Here is a 19,285-nt window from a genome sequence, read left to right on the forward strand (position 1 = left end):
TTTTAAACTATAAGCTAAATAAAGTGTGTGTGTGTTTGTGTGTGTGTGTGTGTGTGTACACGTTACTAGAGATACAAATAATGAAAAGATGCAAGGCACATTTCCTTTTATCAAGTGGTAGACACACATGTAAATATTCTCTTTCAATAGAGTGAAAGAGAGCAGAAAAACAGTGAGAACAAAGGAACAAAAGATTTAATCTGGAGGTGAGAGGGCTTGAAAGAAGAAGGTGTAGTTGAGATATTCTTGATTGGTGGGGGATTAGGAGGCCATTAAAGGGTAAGGAATAAGCACAGATGCCTAGAAGCATGTAATGCATCCTGGGAATGACAGCAGTCCTCTGTGGCAGGGAAGCAAGTTTGCAGAAGGCTAAAATGGGAAATGAAGCTTCAAAGGTAGTTTGTACAGTTAGGGCCAGACCATTGGGCTGCGCTAAACTGTTTGTTTATTATTTTGAGGAGAAGGAGAAACTATTGAAGGGTTCTGAGGACTGGAGAGTCATTACGAACTCCTGCAAAGCTCCAACATTGAACAAGACCTTGGATGTATGCAGTCTTACACCACACCACAAATGAGGAAACTAAGGTCCAGAGAGAAAGCTGGTTAGTATTAGCCTCGTTCAACCTACTGTCCTATTGTTTGAGAAATAACAAATTGGCCTTAACAATATTATTATTACTGATCAAAATATGTAGGGATTCTAAATGAACAAGAAATGTTTCAAGAACCTCATATTTAACTACACAAACAGACAAGATATCTTTATTTATTTTTTTTTTAATTTTTTTTTCAACATTTATTTATTTTTGGGACAGAGAGAGACAGAGCATGAACGGGGGAGGGGCAGAGAGAGAGGGAGACACAGAATCGGAAACAGGCTCCAGGCTCTGAGCCATCAGCCCAGAGCCCGACGCGGGGCTCGAACTCACGGACCGTGAGATCGTGACCTGGCCGAAGTCGGACGCTTAACCGACTGCGCCACCCAGGCGCCCCGACAAGATATCTTTAAATTAGAGTCACAAAGGTATCCCTATAACAGAAGAACCTCCCACCCCCCAAAAACACAACCCAGAGATGTCACAGTATGCTGGGGACATGCGACATCACACTGGGTACTAGGAGGGCTCAGTTTGTTCCTGGTCCTTGGCTCCTAGCTGACATTCCAATGAAGGAGTCAGGATACAGATATAAAATCACAAGAAATTATCTGAGGGAAAAAGAGGTGAATATGGTAACTATCCAAGCTCATATCAGGGAAAAAGTGAATATGTGTAAATTTGGGGTAAGAGATAGAAGAGCTGAAAAGGAAGAAAAGAAGTTGCATTTTATTTCTGCTTTGACTACTTGTTGTTAACACTCCTTGCATAATCTTCAATCCTCAGTTTAAGACATTTTTTCCTATTGAAGCAAACCATTGGGGAAAAAAAAACATAGTGCAGAAGAGTGTGAACTTTTAATAATAGAACACCATTAAGTCTGATATAAAACTGATCTCGTCTTGTTGTAACATAAATATAGGATAATGTTAGTCAGTTTAGGCTGCCATAATAAAATACTGTAGACTGGGTGACAAACAACAGAAATTTATTTTCTCACAGTTCTGGGGGCTGGAAGTCTGAGATTAGGATGCTCGCATGATTAGTGAGGACTAATTGGCTTGCATAATTGGCAAGATTTCTTCTTGGCTTGCAGATGGCCACCTTCTTGCTGTGTGCTGGCATGACCTTTCCTCAGGGGGTGTACATGGAGAGACAGGGAGAGGGAGAGGGAGAGGGAGAGAGATGTGTTCCTCTTACAAGGCCACCAGTCTTAATCAAATTAGGACCACACTCTTATGTCATCATTTAACCATAGTTACCTCCCCCAAATCCCTATCTCTAAATACAGTCACACTAGGGGATAGGGGTTCAACATGTGAATTTGGGGAAGGGGATAATTCAGTCCATAGCAAGTTATTATGGAAAATTTGGAATATGTGGAATGACATTCCAAAGAAAACACTGTCATTGTTCATTCCTCCTCTCAAAGTTAACCACTCTACTCTTTATGAAATAACGGTTATTAATATTTCAAGGATACTTGACATGTCTTTTCCCTTTAACTTTCAGAGAAGTTGATAGAGCTCCTTAGTAGTGTAGTCAAAGAAATCCTTAAAACTGAGGAAGTCAGATACATAATGGATGATATGTGTTCACTCCGTTCGTTCATTCATTCATTCATTCACTTATTCATTCACTTAGGATTTACTGTATGTAAGAACTGTTTCTGCCAATTTGGGAATTAGGTAGAGATAGGAATTAAACAAATAGTCACAGGTTAACATAAAATTGAAAAAAGCAATGAAGAAAAAAATTGCAGAGTATATGGTAAATAGACTAAATTTAGCCCGCATATGAGGGTACAGAGATCAGAATTCCTCTTTGATGAGAAGTGCTGTTAATATTGTTGAGGATTCCTTGTATGTGGTGCATTTTACTCTTGATGCAAGATTTTCTTTTTGTCTTTGTCTTTTGAAAGTTTGGCTGTGATATACCTTGGTGTGGATTTCTTTAAAATTATCCTACTGCAGTTTGTTGAGGTTCTTGGTTATATACATTAATGTGTTTCACTAAATTTGGAAAATTTCTGGCCATATTTCCTCTAATATGCTTCATGTCCCTTTCTTTTTTTCTCTCTTTCCCGGACTCCCATTATGCACATGTTGGTACATTTGATAGTATCCCACAAGCTCGGGAGGCTTTGTTCATTTTTCTTCATTATTTTTTCTTTCTTTTCCTCACACTGGATAATCTCTATTGACCTATTGTCAAGTTCACTGATTCTTTCTTCTGCAAGTTTAAATGTAGTGTTGAGTCCCTCTAGTAAATATTTCATTTCAGTTATTGTACTTTTCAACTGCAGAATTTCTGTTTGGTTCTTTTTTCTAATTTCTTTAGTTTTTTTCTAAATAAATTTTAGATTTGGATAGGTTTTTAGATTATATTATTGATAGATAGATAGATGATACATAGATCGATGATAGATAAACAGATTTTATTTTCAATAAAAGGTGATTTAATATCTTTATCTAGCACATCCAAAATCCAGCCACCATAAGAAGAGTTTCTATTGGTTGTTTCCCCCCCTGTATATGGCTTATATTTTCCTATTCTTTTAGAGTCATTTAATTTTTTGCTGAAAACTGGACATTTTATGTAATATATCGTGGCACTATGAAAATTATATTCCTCCCTATCCAGCGTTTATTGTTGTTATTCTTTTTATTTGGTTAGTGACTTTCTTGGACTAATTCTACAAAGTCTGCATCTCATGAAGTTTGTGTTTACTGAAATTGCTGCTCAGTTGGCTTCACAGTTAGCTAATGCTTAGTCAGAGATTTCCCTAAATGCCTGAATCTGGTAAATCTCCTATCTTTTGTTGAGGGATACTGCATGCATGAGATGGGGTGGGGAGAGGATATCTTATATACTATGATACATCTTTGCTTTAGACTTTAATTCCTGTTGTGCAGACCTTCAGGTTCAGACAGAGATGAGTAATTCGGACCTCTTAGTTATTTTCTGAGCATTTTCACAGTCCTGTGTGTGTGTGTGTGTGTGTGTGTGTGTGTGTGTGTGTATTCAGCCCTTTAGATCACCAGGATTATGTCAGAGCTTTTCAGAGCCCCTGTGGTCATCACTTTCTACAAGTCTTCCTTTCATTTTTTTGTAAGCTCTTGCTTGTCCCAACTTGTATCTCAGTCTTAGGCAACTATGATATTAAATAATTGCAGCTGATTGGTTTTCAACAAACATATTGGGAAAAGGACTCTTCCCAAGAATGAACCCTAAGTTATATCAAATAACAGCAATTCACCGTGATGATTTTTCAGGAAGCTCTGGGACAATTCAAATAGTAACAAAACTCTGGGGATGGGAAGTTTTGAGGAACTCCAGTCCTGGTCTACTCTCTCTAGTGGCTGTAAGGTGGCTAATTTTCAAAGCTACCATGATTATAATGCTGCTTGTTTTAAAAGCCACTGCTCTGTTGGGGAGATGGGAATAGGCTCAGGTAAAAATCATGAGTCCTGCTGACACAACTTTTCAGCAATTTGTATGTTTATTTTCTGAATAAACTACTCTTAAGGTTGTTTTTTACCTTTAATTTCTGAATTCTGAAAAAAATGATTTGAATAATTACTCCAGTATTGTGTGACTTTTATGGAACAGTGTATTTATGGTGGTCCTTTCTCTGCTATTCTGGAAGTCCCACCAAGATATCCTCTTTGAAATGTAAATTTGTTTGAAAATTGAAAGATCAGTAGAAGTTTGTTAGATGAAGACAAGCTAGCATGTGCAAAGTCCCTGAGGCAAGAGAGAATCTACTATCTAAGAGAAACATAGCAAAGATTAGTAAGTTGGAGTATAAAAAAAGGAAGGATAAGGTTACAAACATGACTTTGTATATTACAATAAGTGTTATGGACAACAAATAAAGAGTAATAAGGAACTAACATGATTAGATTTTACTAGAAAGATTACTCAGGCTATTACATGGAGAAGTAAGTGAAATACTGTAAGAGAAATACTGGTTTTCAGTTAAAAAGGCACTGTTATAAAATAGGCTAGAAATGATCCTGGTTTAGAATATAATAATAAGAAAAAGTAGCTGAAATACATTGAACAGTTTTAGTACTTATTTATGTGATACTTTTATAATATCTTGTAAGATTGAAACTATTACTAGTCTTATTTAGAAGATAAGGAAACAGAGTCACAGAGTAAATACTTTTTCCAGGTAGCGTAGCTATTAGATGGAAGAGGAAGAACTGAAACATAGGCACATTGGCTCTGGAGTCTGGTCTTAACTACTATACAATACTACCTACAATTTAAGACTAAATTAGCTTAGTCAAATTAGATAATTTGTAAGATTTAAAGGAACATTTTGGAGTAAAGATTATTAGGAGTTGGTGATAGATAAGATTGGAAGTGTAAAGGGGAAGGAAATATAATTCTGGATTCCTGGAATAATACTTGGATAAGTGAAGATGCCATTTATTAAATGGGGAATACTGGAAGACAAAATAATTTGGTGGAAAGAAGAAATTTGGAATTCAGTTTGAGATATGTATAAATACCCACATATAATACTATGTGCATTCACCTATGTGGAAATATCAAATGGATAAAGTTTTGGTTCTAAGGTTCAGAGGGAACAACCTGGATTGGAGACACAAATTTGTGAATTCTGGAGATATATTTGCCATTTGAGATCATGGCAGTACATAATATGGCTTAGGCATAAAGAAGGGACCAGAAAAATGATGCTGAGGTGTGCCAATTTATGGTTTGGGTAATCACTTCTACAACACAAACACAAAAAATTACCTTTCCTCAGTAAATAATAATTGGTATAGTAGTATATATTGTTCAGTTGCTCAGTTCATTTTTATTTATTTTTATTAATTTTTTATTAATTTTTATTTTTTAAGTTTTTATTTAGTTAACATACAGCGTAATATTAGTTACAGGTGTAGAATTTAGTGATTCGTCACTTACATACAACACCCAGTGCTCATCACAATAAGTGTCCTCCTTAATGCCCATCATCTATTCAACCCATCCCCACCCCCACCTCCCCTCCAACAACCCTCAGTTTGTTCTCTATAGTTAAGAGTCTGCTTCCTGGTCTGCCTATCTCTTTTTTCCACCCTATGTTCATCTATTTCATTCCTTAAATTCCACATACGAGTGAACTCATATGGTATTTGTCTTTCTATGACTGACTTATTTCACTTAGAATAATATTCTGTATCTCTATCCAAGTCATTGCAATTGGCAAAATTTCATTCATTTTTATGGTTGAGTAATATTCTATTATATGTATATATACCACTTCTTCTTTATCCGTTCATCAGTGAATGGACATTTAGGCTTTTTCCACAATTTGGCTATTATTGATAATTCTACTATAAACATTGAGTGCATGTATCCCTTTGGATCAGGTTTTTTTTTTTTTTTTGTCAACATTTATTTATTTTTGGGACAGAGAAAGACAGAGCATGAACGGGGGAGGGGCAGAGAGAGAGGGAGACACAGAATCGGAAACAGGCTCCAGGCTCTGAGCCATCAGCCCAGAGCCCGACGCGGGGCTCAAACTCACGGACCTCACGGACCGTGAGATCGTGACCTGGCTGAAGTCGGACGCTTAACCGACTGTGCCACCCAGGCGCCCCTGGATCAGTATTTTTTGTATCCTTTGGGTAAATACCTAGTACTGCAATTGCTGGATCATAGGGTAGTTCTCTTTATAATTATTTTAGGAAACTGTATGGAATTTTGCACAATGGTTGCACCAGTTTGCATTCCTACTAATAGTGCATGAGGGTTCCTCTTTCTTAGCATCTTGCCAACATTTGTTGTTTCTTGTGATGTGAATTTTAGCCATTCTGACAGGTGTAAGGTGATAACTCATTGTAGTTCTGATGTGTATTTCCCTGATGATGAGTGATGTTGAGCATCTTTTCATGTGTCTATTAGCCATCTGGATGTCTTCTCTGGAAAAATGTCTATTCATATCCTTTGCCCATTTCTTAACTGGATTATTTTTTTGAGGGGGGGAATATTCAGTTTTATAATTTCTTTATATATTTTGGATACTAACCCTTTATCAGACATGTCATTTGCAAATATCTTCTTCCATTCCAAAGGTTGCCTTTTAGTTTTGCTGTTTCCTTCACTGTGCAGAAGTTTTTTGTTTGTTTGTTTGTTTTATCTTGATCAAGTCCCATTAGTTTATTTTTGCTTCTGTTTACCTTTCCCCAGGACACATACCAGAAAGAAGTTGCTTTGGCAGGGTCAAAGAAGTTGCTGCCTGTGTTCTCCTCTAAGATTCTTATGGTTTCTAGTCCCACATTTAGGTCTTCATCGATTTTGAATTCTTTTGTGTGAATGGTGTAAAAAAAAAAGTGGTCCAGTTTCATGCTTTTGCATGCTGCTGTCCAGTTTTTCCAACACCATTTGTTGAAGAGATTGTCTTGTCTTCCATGGGATATTCTTTCCTGCTTTGTTGAAGGTTAGTTGATCATAGAGTTGTGAGTTCGTTTCTGAGTTATCCATTCTGTTCTATTGATCTATGTGTCTGTTTTTTTTGTTTTGTTTTGTTTTTTATTTAATTTTTTTTATTTGAGAGAGAGAGAGAGCACATGAGCAGGGTAGAGGGACAGAGAGAGAAAGACACACAGAGAGAGAGAGGGAGAGAGAGAGAGAGAGAGAGAGAGAAGAGAGAATTTTAAGTAGGCTGCATGCTCAGTGCAAAGCCCAATGAGGGGCTCAATCCCATGACACTGTTTAATACTTTATCATTAAATATGAGGTTAGCTACAGGTTTTTCATGAATTTCTGTTATCATATGTCAAATATATTTTTCTACTTTTGTTTGCTGAGAATTGTTATCATGAATATGTATTAAATTTGTGCAAATATTTTTTTTGCATGTAATGGAGGTAAGCAGGCCTTTTATCTCCCTACTTCATTAGTGAAATTAGATTGGATTTCAAATGTAAAATTAACCTATATTACTAAGATAAACCCCTTTGGTCATAATATATTATTTTTTGTGTGTTGTTGGATTCAATTTGCTAATATTTTTTAATGATTATGATGGTCTCTTTATTTGAGATATTGGTGTGTAGTGTCCATTAGATTTTGGAAATAGAGTAATGCTACCCTCATAGAATAAATTGTGAAATGTTCCTCTCTTCTACCTTTTAAACAATCAATATAGAATTGATGGTTTTTATTCCCTGAAATGTTTGACAGAAGAGTGAAACCATCTGAGAGCGAAGTTCTTTTGTAGGCAGATCATTTTTCAACTTTATTTAAGTGTAATTGATATCTAAAAATGTGTACATATTTAAAGTGTACAAATTGATGAATGTTGACATACGTACACGCCCACAAGACCACTACTGCACATGGCTCTCCCTATTGTGCTCCCTTTTCATATTTACAACTCAATTCTCTGGCAGTGATAAACCCAATTCTTAATAGTTTTGGTATATTTAACTTGTTTGATCAACCTCTTAATAAGTAACCAACTTCTTGCTACCACAACCACTGCACTCCACCACCATTCAAGTGGAAGTTCTCTATCTCCTACTCAAGGTCTAACACCCTGCCCTGTACCATCACATCTCTTCCTCTACTTAGATGCCCTCTTTTCCTTGCCAAGGTTCCAACTTCTGTCTCGCATCCTATGTAGGTTGCTATTATGAATCAAGTTATGTCTCCTCAATTTAATAACTTGAAGCCCTAAACCTCAATATGACTGACTATGATGAGGCCCCGAAGGGGGTAAGGTTAGATAAATTCATAAAAATGAGATCTTAATCCAGTATGACTGATAATGCTTATGAGACTCCATGCACAAAGAAAATGCCACATGAGAAAACAGTTAGAAGGTGGCATCAGCAAGTCAAGGAGAGAGGCCTCTGGAGAAACCAAACCTGCAAACACCTTGATCTTGAACTTTCAGTCTCCCAAATTCTAGGAAAATAAATTTCTGATGGTTAAAGCCACCTGGTCTTTGGTATTTTGTTATGGCAGCCTTACCACAGTAATACAGTTGCCTCTTCACTCTATTCAAATTCCAGCACCCCATGCTCAGTCATCCTATCAAGGAGAAGTCTCACCCCAGGCTTCAACAACTGCCACGAGGCCAACTCACCCTACTGACTCCCTTCAACCCTTTCAGATTTCACCTTCATGTAGATGTCCTGTTAATGACATTTGTGCTCCAACTCTCCATTGTAGATATCTTCCCTAGTGGCAGGCTTCCTCTTACATCATAGGCTACCTTTCCATAGCTTCCGATCCTCATATTCTGATACTATATTTTTGCATCCATGTGTGGATGCTGTTATCACTACATTTCGACTTTCACACTGTACTCCAGGGTGGCCTTCTGTAGAGACGTTAGGTCATCCTTCTGCTTGAATGTCATTCTCACTGTGTTTGGGCTTGGACAACTTACATCAAACTTCTCTTTCTACATGGATGTCTTTTTCATGCTAAACTTTTACATCTCACACCGAGAGCCCTTCTACATAGATTCATCTCTCATTCTGCTCTGGTTCCAATCCTGTGCTCTATATACCTGTGAATTCCCCTTTACCACCCTCCCAAATATGTATGTTTTGTTGGCCTGGTTATACCTAATAACTTCTATTTTTTTTTGGAAAAGAAATAAATAAGAGGAAGGAAATGAAAAAGAAAAAAAATGAGAATTGCTTAGAAACTTTTTAGTCTATACTGGACATTGTAAATATTGTGCTGTAGAAACTCTGGATTTAGTTTTCTTGGGGTTCCTGGCTGGCTCAGTGCTAAGAGCATGTGACTCGTGATCTCAGGTCATAAGTTTGAGTACCACATTGGAAGTAGAGATTCCTAAAAATATAAACTTTCTAAAAAATAATATTAATTTCCTTCCTTAAGGAGTGTTGATTTTTTTTTATTTTGGTAACATTTATTTATTATTGAGAGACAGAGAGAAACAGAGCAGGTAGGGGCTGAGAGAGGGGGAGATGCAGAATCCAAAGCAGGCTCCAGGCTCTCAGCTGTCAGCAGAGCCCGACAAGGGGCTCGAACTCACAAACCATAAGATCTTGACCCAAGCCAAAGTCGGACGCTTAACCGACGGAGTCACCCAGGTGCCCCTAGAAGTGTTGATTTTTTGTTTTTTCGGAAAGCTAATTCTGGTTGATCACTTTGAACTTGTGTAGGCTTCGGTTAATGCTTTTTATAGGGTGGTCTCTAAGTTTTACGATTACTCCTAGCTCTTTTTACTCTCTAAATATAATTCTATTCCTAAGTCAAGAACTTTCTGGAAATTTAACTGGAAACTGCAAGATATTTATCAAACTCTTCTAAGTTAGTGGGACTCAAATTCCAACTCTATCTCCTTTGTAGTAGGCACCAGCTGGCAGTCTCTGCTCAGGCTTTTCAAAACTGTAGCTTTTCTCTGGACACTTGAAGTCTTCTCCACGCATGTTCAATTCAGTGGTAGGCCAAAGATTTAATGGCAATTTATACATAGATTGGGGGTTCTCTTTCTTTTGACTTCTTTCTATGATTTTCTTCCTCAATTTCCATCTGCATTAAGAGTTTGATACTTCAACTTTTATCACCTCAACTCTGTGAAACAAGCTTTCTCCTTAAATTCCAGACAATACACACAGTGTAAGAGAAGCTCTTCTTTTAGAAGAAAGGTATGCTAATGTGCATATCACTAAGTTTCATTCCATGCTTTCAAGGGTCATGTGCTCCGCTTTCTATCTGTAATTGTTGTATATCAGTATCTTCAAATATTTGTGTATGTGTTTTAAAGTTGTGTTCTGACTTTATAACTGTTATTAGCAGGAGGCTCAGTCCAATGTAAGTAATTTCACCATTACTAGTATTGCGATCATTCCTTGTATTCAGTTTTAATATCTCCTAGGCATGTACTAAGTACTTGAAATTTTTAAATTTTTTTCTGTTATAAAGTGTTAAAAATTATTTTGAAGAAACAATACAAATGTTAATCTTATAAGTAAAGATACAAATGTAACATTTACATATTTTGGTATGTTATACAAAAGAAAATATCATACATATATTCTAGAAAATTTCTTGTAGGTTTAGTAATTGTGATTTAAATGCATTTTCTACATTTTTGTGTGTGTGTGTATATATATATATATATATATATATATATATATATATATGTTTTCTTGTTTATTTATTTAAAGGAAGCAGGGGAAAGACCAGAGAGAGGGAGAGAGAGAGAGAAAGAGAGAGAGAGAATCCAAAGCAGTCTCCTCACTGTCAGTGTGGAAACTGATGTGAGGCTCAATCTTACAAACTATGAGATCATGACCTGAGCCAAAATCAAGAGTTGGACACTTAATTGACTGAGCCACCCAAGTGCCACCTACCACTTTCTTTGAATAGTTAAAGCTATATTGATGATAAGCTTATGAATAAAACATGACACTGCAAAAAGTATTTTGGAATAGGGCTAATATTTTATTTTTCAAATCACATATTTATGCAAAATATTCATGCTTATGTATTTGGTAAAAATTCACCTCTATTTATATTGAAATTTAAGTCAATGCAAATATATTGAAAGTTGAAAAGAAAAACACTGGACACAATTGAGAATTAATATGCTGATGGTTTTCCTAGCTTATATAGCTGGTAAAACCAACATTCAAACCTAAACATTATCATAGATTTAACTATCTATCTATCTACCCACACGTGCTTGTACATATACTCATAAGCATATACACATATATATGTATATATGTACACACACAAATACACACACACTTTTAAATTATATGTCTCTTTTTTATGGACATTTAAATTATTTACCGGTTTTGTTAGCATGTATTAAATATTTCAATATAATGCATAGTTTTACAATTATACTATTGGACTACTGTACATTATTAGAAGCAGAATTACTGGATCATAGAATTTCTGTAAGTTGCACTTTACTAATATAGCCAAATAGATTTCAGTTCATGCTCATATAGTTTCCTCACACATTTCAAAGACTAAATAATTTAAAACATGTGATTTCTTAGGATTTGGCTTAATAGTTTAGATGGAAAAAAGTATCACATTGTTGTTTTAGGTTGTATTTCCCTGATATGCACCTTAGTCTCCATGTCAGGTTGACATTCTGTTCATTTCTTCTTCAAATTGCCTGGTCACATACTTTACTTATTTCTCTATTTGGCTATTTTTGGGTAGATATACAGGACTCCCCTTGTAATGTGAATAATTAAGCTACTTTTGTTACATTCATCTTAAATAATTGTTTTTAGTCCATTGCTTGTTTCCAAATTCATTATGGATGATATGACATGCAGAGTTTTTAATCTTCTTAATCAAGTCTATCAGACTTTCTTTTTTCCCCCTGAGTTTCTGATACCTTAGAAAGACTCCTGATCCTAAAATTATGCATATAAAAATATTTTGCAAGCCTTCACAAGTATAATATGGACATTAAATTATTATCTTTTCTGGACTTCAAGCTGTATTACAGAGCTGTAATAATCAAGACAGTATGGTATTTGCACAAGAACAGACACTCAGATCAATGGAACAGAATAGAGACCCCAGAAATGGACCCACAAACATATGGCCAACTAATCTTTGACAAAGTGGGAAAAAATATCCAATGGAATAAAGATAGTCTCTTCAGCAAGTGGTGCTGGGAAAACTGGACAGCGACATACAGAAGAATGAACCTTGACCGCTTTCTTACACCATACACAAAAATAAACTCAAAATGGAAGAAAGACCTAAATGTAATACAGGAAACCATCAAAATTCTCAAGGAGAAAGCAGGCAAAAATCTCTTTGACCTTGGCCGTAGCAACTTCTTACTCAACACGTCTCCAGAGGCAAGGGAAACAAAAGCAAAAATGAACTATTAGGATCTCATCAAAATAAAAAGCTTCTGCACAGCAAAGGAAACAATCAGCAAAACTAAAAGCCAACCTATGGAATGGGAGAAGATATTTGCAAATGACGTATCGGATAAAAGGTTAGTATCCAAAATCTATAAAAAACTTATTAGACTCAACACCCAAAAAACAAATAATCCAGTGAAGAAATGGGCAAAAGACATGAATAGACAGTTCTCCAAAGAAGACATCCAGATGGCCAACAGACACATGAAAAAATGCTCCACATCACTCATCACCAGGAAAATACAAATCAAAACCACAATGAGATAAAACCTCACACCTGTCAGAATGGCTAACATTAACAACTCAGGCAATAAGAGATGTTGGTGAGGATGCAGAGAAAGAGGATCTCTTTTGCAGAGTGCAAACTGATGTAGCCACTCTGGAAAAACAGTATGGAGGTTTCTCAAAAAATTAAAAATAGAACTACCCTATGCCCCAGCAATTGCACTATGAGGTATTTATCCAAGGGATACAGGTATGCTGTTTCAAAGGGGCCCATGCACCCCAATGTTTATAGCAGCACTATTAACAATAGCCAAAGTATGGAAAGAACCCAAATGTCCATCGATGGATGAAAGGATAAAGATGTAGTATATATGTGGAGTATTACTCGGCAATCAAAAAGAATGAAATCTTGCCATTTGCAACTACGTGGATGGAACTAGAGGGTATCATGCTAAGCAAAATTAGTCAGAGAAAGACAAATATCATATGACTTCACTCATATGAGGACTTTAAGATACAAACAGATGAACATAAAGTAAGGGAAGCAAAAATAATATAAAAACAGGGAGGGGGACAAAACAAAAGACACTTAAATATGGAGAACAAACTGAGGGTTACTGGAGGGATTGTGGGAGGGGGGATGGGCTAAATGGGTAAGGGGCACTAAGGAATCTACTCCTGAAATCATTGTTGCACTATATGCTAACTAACTTGAATGTAAATTAAAAAAAAATAAATTAAAAAATATTACCTTTTACTTTCAGTAATTTAATATATATTTATTTTATGTAATGTGTATTGAGGTAGTTATAACATCTTATCCCCCAATGGCTTATCAGTTGACTCAATGAAATTTATGTTATGTATCCTATGACTATGATTTTTTATTAAACCACTTGTCTCTTTTAAAAGTTCACATTTTTAATTACTATTTTTAATATTATTAATGTAAATAAATGAAACTTCTTGTCTCCAGTTTGATCAAAAATATCTTAGTCATGATAAAAAATTTAACATAGATATTTGGTCAACTTTTTTTAATGAGTTTACCATCTCTTTGAAAATATTTTCTTTTTAAACTATCTCTTTACATTTTTAGGTATATTTATGTATATATTTATGAATGTATTTATACTCTGTCTCATACAGAAAGAAATTTAAGGCAGCTTCAAACATCACAAAATACAAAGATATAACTACAAATGAAATGAATTTATGGGAAAAGAAAGAAAAATATTTGAGACGTAAAAATTGCTTCATAAGTGAGATGAGAATTGAAACACAATAACCTATCTACATGCTTAGCTGAGACCTGTTCTGAAGGGGTAACGAACACCAGACTTACCCTACATCTTAAATTAAACTGGAAACTTAGATAAATTTATGAAACAATGGTATTGTGTTGTTAGTTAATAGGCATTGCAAAGAATGATTCATGAGAAAAGGAGAATAAATAAGGTAAGCTTTGTGAAAATCTTACTTTAGTGCCTGGAGAGTTTCCAAGCTCTAGTATAAGATGGGAGAGCCAAACAAAGCACAACACTCTCACTGTGTAGAGAATATTCAGTTTGGCATTTAGAGAGGCCATGGAAGCTAGAATTTGCAGGGCAAAACATCAGAGTGGAAAAAGCTGCAAAAAGAGAGAGATCTGTGAAGGGGTCACCTCAAGTCTTTGACAGAATCCTTATCTGAACATGTGAGGAAAGCACCCAAGGGAGGGGTTGATGAAAGAATACTTTAATAAAAGTGAACAGAACAGTCCCTGAAGCTCACACACTGCTGGAAGTAAATTTTGTTTCTCCTAGTCAAAGTTTAATGTCCTTTTAATACTGGCATCATGTAGAATCCTCAAAAGCTGATTGCCTCAGTTATGGGGACAACTAATTAGACTGTGACTTAGACTAAAGACTTCCCTGAACACATGCTACCAAGCTTAAAACAAGTCACGGAGGATCAAAATGATCTAAATTAACATAACAGTATCTGGGATACTGTTGTGTAACTAAAATGCATGTATGCATATAAAATGTATGTATGTAAAATGTAAGGGAATATAGCCCTTAATAGCATAAAATTCTAAGTGTTTAGTACTGAGTAAAAAGGAGGATATTTGACCCATAACTAGTAAAAATAATCAACAAAAATAGACCTGTGGTACAGATGATAGAGATATAATGATACAGATTATAGAATTAGGAGATTAAAACATTAAAAACATTATTATAAATAGACTTCATACTTTGAAGAAGGTAAAACATAGACATGATGAGAGAAATGGAAGGAATAAAAAACACAAATCATATTTCTAAGGATGAAAAATATACACCAAATGAAATGCATTTTCTATAAAATTAATAGAGGGTTAGATGTTTTGTAAGAAAATATTGGTGAATGAGAAAACATAGCAATATAAAGTATTCCAAAGAAAGCACACAGAGAAATAAAAACCATAAGAAAGTGAACTAAGAATCAGTAACCATTTAGTAAAGTACAAAAAGAGGGCAGGAGGTAAGAACTATTGGCCAGAACTTTTCTAATTTTGTGAAATCTATAAACTCACAACATTAAGAATTTCAACGAATTTCAAACAGAAATAATTATAAAAAAGATCAATCCAAGGCATAATCAAATCAAATTTCTAAAAACTGATAAGAAGTAAGCCTTGGAAGTGGCTCAAGGGGTGGGATGGGAGAGAAAAGACAAATGATATCTATTAAAAATGATATGTATGACAGCTGACTGGGTCATAAAAATAGTGTTTTATTCAATAAAATGGAACAAAATCTTTAGACTATTGAAAAAAAAAAACAACAAAGCCACCAATTTGGAGTGCTACACCTAAAAAATTACCATTCAAAATGTAGATAAAATAAAGCTTTTTATAGACAATCAAAGCATATCTGCCCTGTCCTTTTATAGACAATCAAAGAAGTGTTAAGGAAAGTTATTAAAATAAGCAGAAGGAAACTTGGATCCGCACCAAGGAATGCAGAGCACCTCAAGTTAAGAACTATGTGAATAAATACATGTTTTCAAATTCTCTTTCTTCTTTATATCAAATCATTTATAAATATCATTGATAATTTAAAATTGAATAATAATGTTTTGTGGAGCTTATAGCATAAATAGAAAAATATATGCGATCAATGTGGGAAATATAATTTATATTTTAAACTTCTTATAATAAACATGAAGTAGGATTCTTAAAGATAAAGCATTGCATGTTTTTCCATAAGATGGGGAATAGAGTTAAAATTCCCATTTTTCCATGCCTGTTCAACGTTATTCTAGAAGTCCTAGTCAGTTTAATAAGGCAAGAAAAAGAAATAAAATTGGAGGTTGTAAAAGGAATAAAGTTATCTATGTGTACATGATCCACTTGGGCATGTAGAAAGCCCTAAAAAGTATATACTTAAGGTATTAGAAATAATAAATGAGTTTAGCAGTGTTGCAAGTTGAAAGTCAATATATGAAAAAAAATCTAATATACTAGTAATAATTAATTCCAACTGAGAAATGAAAATATATAATTTATAATAGTCAACAATATAACAATTTAAGTTGAATTTAACAAAACATGCAGGAATTGTACAATAAAAACTAAAAGCATTACTAGAGAAAAAAAGAAAATTTAATTAAATGAAACATATGTAATGCTTGTAAATTGGAAAATGCAGATAGTGAAACTGTAAATTCTCCCAATTTTGCTCTATATGTTTATAGACCATAAACAAAATTCCAGAAAGATTTTTTTATAGAAATTGGCAAACTGATTCTAAAGTTTATATTAAAATACAAAGGACCTAAAATGGCAAAAACAATTTTAAAATAAAAGGACAAGGTTAAGAGAATTTATATTATCTGATTTTAGGACTTACTATAAAGTACAGTAAGCAAGGTCCTGGGGTTTTGGCTTAAAGACAAGCTAGGTCAGCTCAACAGAAGAGGATAGACTTGTGCATATACAAATGAATTTTTACTAATATTTCCAAGGGAAATTTAGTAGAGGAATTTAATGGGATTTCTGAGAGAAAGAATAGTTTTAAAAATGTTTATACCATAGACAAATTTATACAAATTTTATACATTTTGTATATACATATACAAATTTTAACTGTAAATAGATCATAGTCCAACATAAAGGATAAACTATAAAACATTATGGAAAACATCGGGGAACATAGGAGAAAAATCTTCATTTCCTTAGGATAGGCAAATGTCTTATAGATCAAAAAAGAATAAATTGACTAGTCTCCATAAAAATTAGGTAATTCTGTTCAACAAGAAACACTGTTCAAAAAATAAGAGGCCAAGCCACCAATGGAAGGAAATATTTGCGCTAAATATATCTAATTAACGACAACATACAGAATATGGAAGTATCATTTAAAACCCAGTTATCATCAACTCAGTAAAAATGAACAAAATGTTTTAACAGACACTTTGCAACATGAGATAGGAGAAGGGTCAAAAAGCACATGAAATATCCAATGTCAATCATGAGGGAAGGTACCATTGAACACCAGAATGAAAAACTTCAATACACATTTTAGAATGTCTAAAATAAATTGACTGGCAAAACCCAAATCCTGGCAAGATTTCAGAGCAACTGAAACTCTTCTTACATTGCTGTTGGGATTGTAAAATTATACAAGCATTTTGGAAAACAGTTTGGCAATTTTTTCATGAAGTTAAACATATACTTACCATGAGACCCAGCCACTCCACTGCTAGTTGAAATGAAAACATTTTTTTTTCCATAGAAACATTTGAACATGAATGTTTACTACAGCTTTATTCCTAAGAAGTCCAAACTGGAAACAACATAAATATAACAGTTGTATGGATAAAAAAAATAATGGCATGTTCATAAACGGAATAGTGTTCAGCAGTAGAAAGAACGAAGTATTGATGAGATGCATTGACATGGGTGCATCTTAGCAACCTTATCCTGAGCAAAAAGAAGCCTGGCACAAATGAGCGCGCACTGCATGATTCCATTTATTTTAACATCTAGCAGAGAACAATAGAATCATCGTGACAAATGAAAGTTTGGTAGTTGTCGTAGTGAGGGTAGAATGGACCAGAAAGGGTTATAAAGAAACATTTTGGGATGATGGTAATCTTCTGCATTTTCATTGTAGTAGTGGTTACACAAATCTACCAACTTCGCAAAACTCAGGAGTACACTGTGTGGCAGTTTGCCCATGTTCATAGGATCCATAAAACAAACTGAGAAAGAACTTTCCTCATATAGCACAGAGATGCAATGAATTGATCAAAGTGCAAAATAGCCATCTTGAAACATCAGTATTCATAAAATAGAACAAAAAAGTCAAAGTTTAAAAGCTTAATCAAGAAAAATAAAGATATTTGAAAAGTTTGCAGAAAAAAGATAATTCTTAACATATGGAAATGCTTATATCAGTAATTCTCTGCTATGCCGAGCAAAAAGTTAATCAGTAATACTTGATTATATTATTAACATTGTGAGAGCAAAGAACACTTTAGATATTAAGCATTTATTCTGAAACAAATATTTTTATTAGAAAACACTGTGGACAAAATGATGGAATACATCCAATGTTTAGATAGCTTGAAATTTGGCAGATGCTGGGTTTTTCTTTTTGTTACTATTCCATGGCATTCTCATATAAATCAGAATATCTTTAGAGAAAATAATATGCTAATTTCTCTATTTATGTTAGCAGGTTAATTCCATACTCATCGCCATAATACTTCTTTCTGAAAATCACTAGCTCTGTCATTCTTCTGTGGTTTAGAAATAGAATCCCAAAGTTAAAAAATGCCATGAACAGCTCATTGCTGAAATTCTATTTAAGTAAAAAAAAAATGTGAAGCCACAGAAAAATAACTGGCTAAGAGAAGGAAAGAACATACTAAGAGCTGACTTACTTTAGAAGAAATGAAGAATTAACCAGAAAAAAACAAAACAAAACATACTCTTCCAGCTGCCCCTAGAATTTTTAATTTTTTATGTGCAAAATTCGTTTTTATGTTTATATTTTACATAGCATGAAACACTGGCAGTTTTTCATGTTACAAAAGAGTGCATTTTCACACTTTTAGCTTTTTTGCATCACATTTTAATTAATATGTTGTATAATTAATATAATAATTTCAAAATCTTTATTCCATTATTAGAAAAGTATTTTTTACTTTGTTTATTTATTTATTTATTTATTTATTTAATTTCTTTCACTCCCTATTCAACAATTATTTATGTTGTATTTACCAGTCCTGTTCTAGACAATGAGTATAGTAATGAGGACAAAAATCTTTAATTTCACTGATTAGTGTTGCATAAAATTTTTATTTACGTAGGGAATTAGGGCTTTTGTATCTGATGTCCTGAGTTGTAATTTTACTTAATAAGTTTCTTACTTGAGCAAGATATTTTTCAGGACCAAGCCTCAGTGTTCTCATCTATAAAATGGGTATAATAACACAAGCTTCCTGTGTTTCCTGGGAGGATTTGTGGAGCTAATAATCAGAGAGTACTTAGTATGCAGGAAAGAGTAAAAAATT

The sequence above is a fragment of the Felis catus genome, chromosome B2 (genome assembly GCF_018350175.1).
Source record: "Felis catus isolate Fca126 chromosome B2, F.catus_Fca126_mat1.0, whole genome shotgun sequence".
Classification (NCBI taxonomy): domain Eukaryota; kingdom Metazoa; phylum Chordata; class Mammalia; order Carnivora; family Felidae; genus Felis; species Felis catus.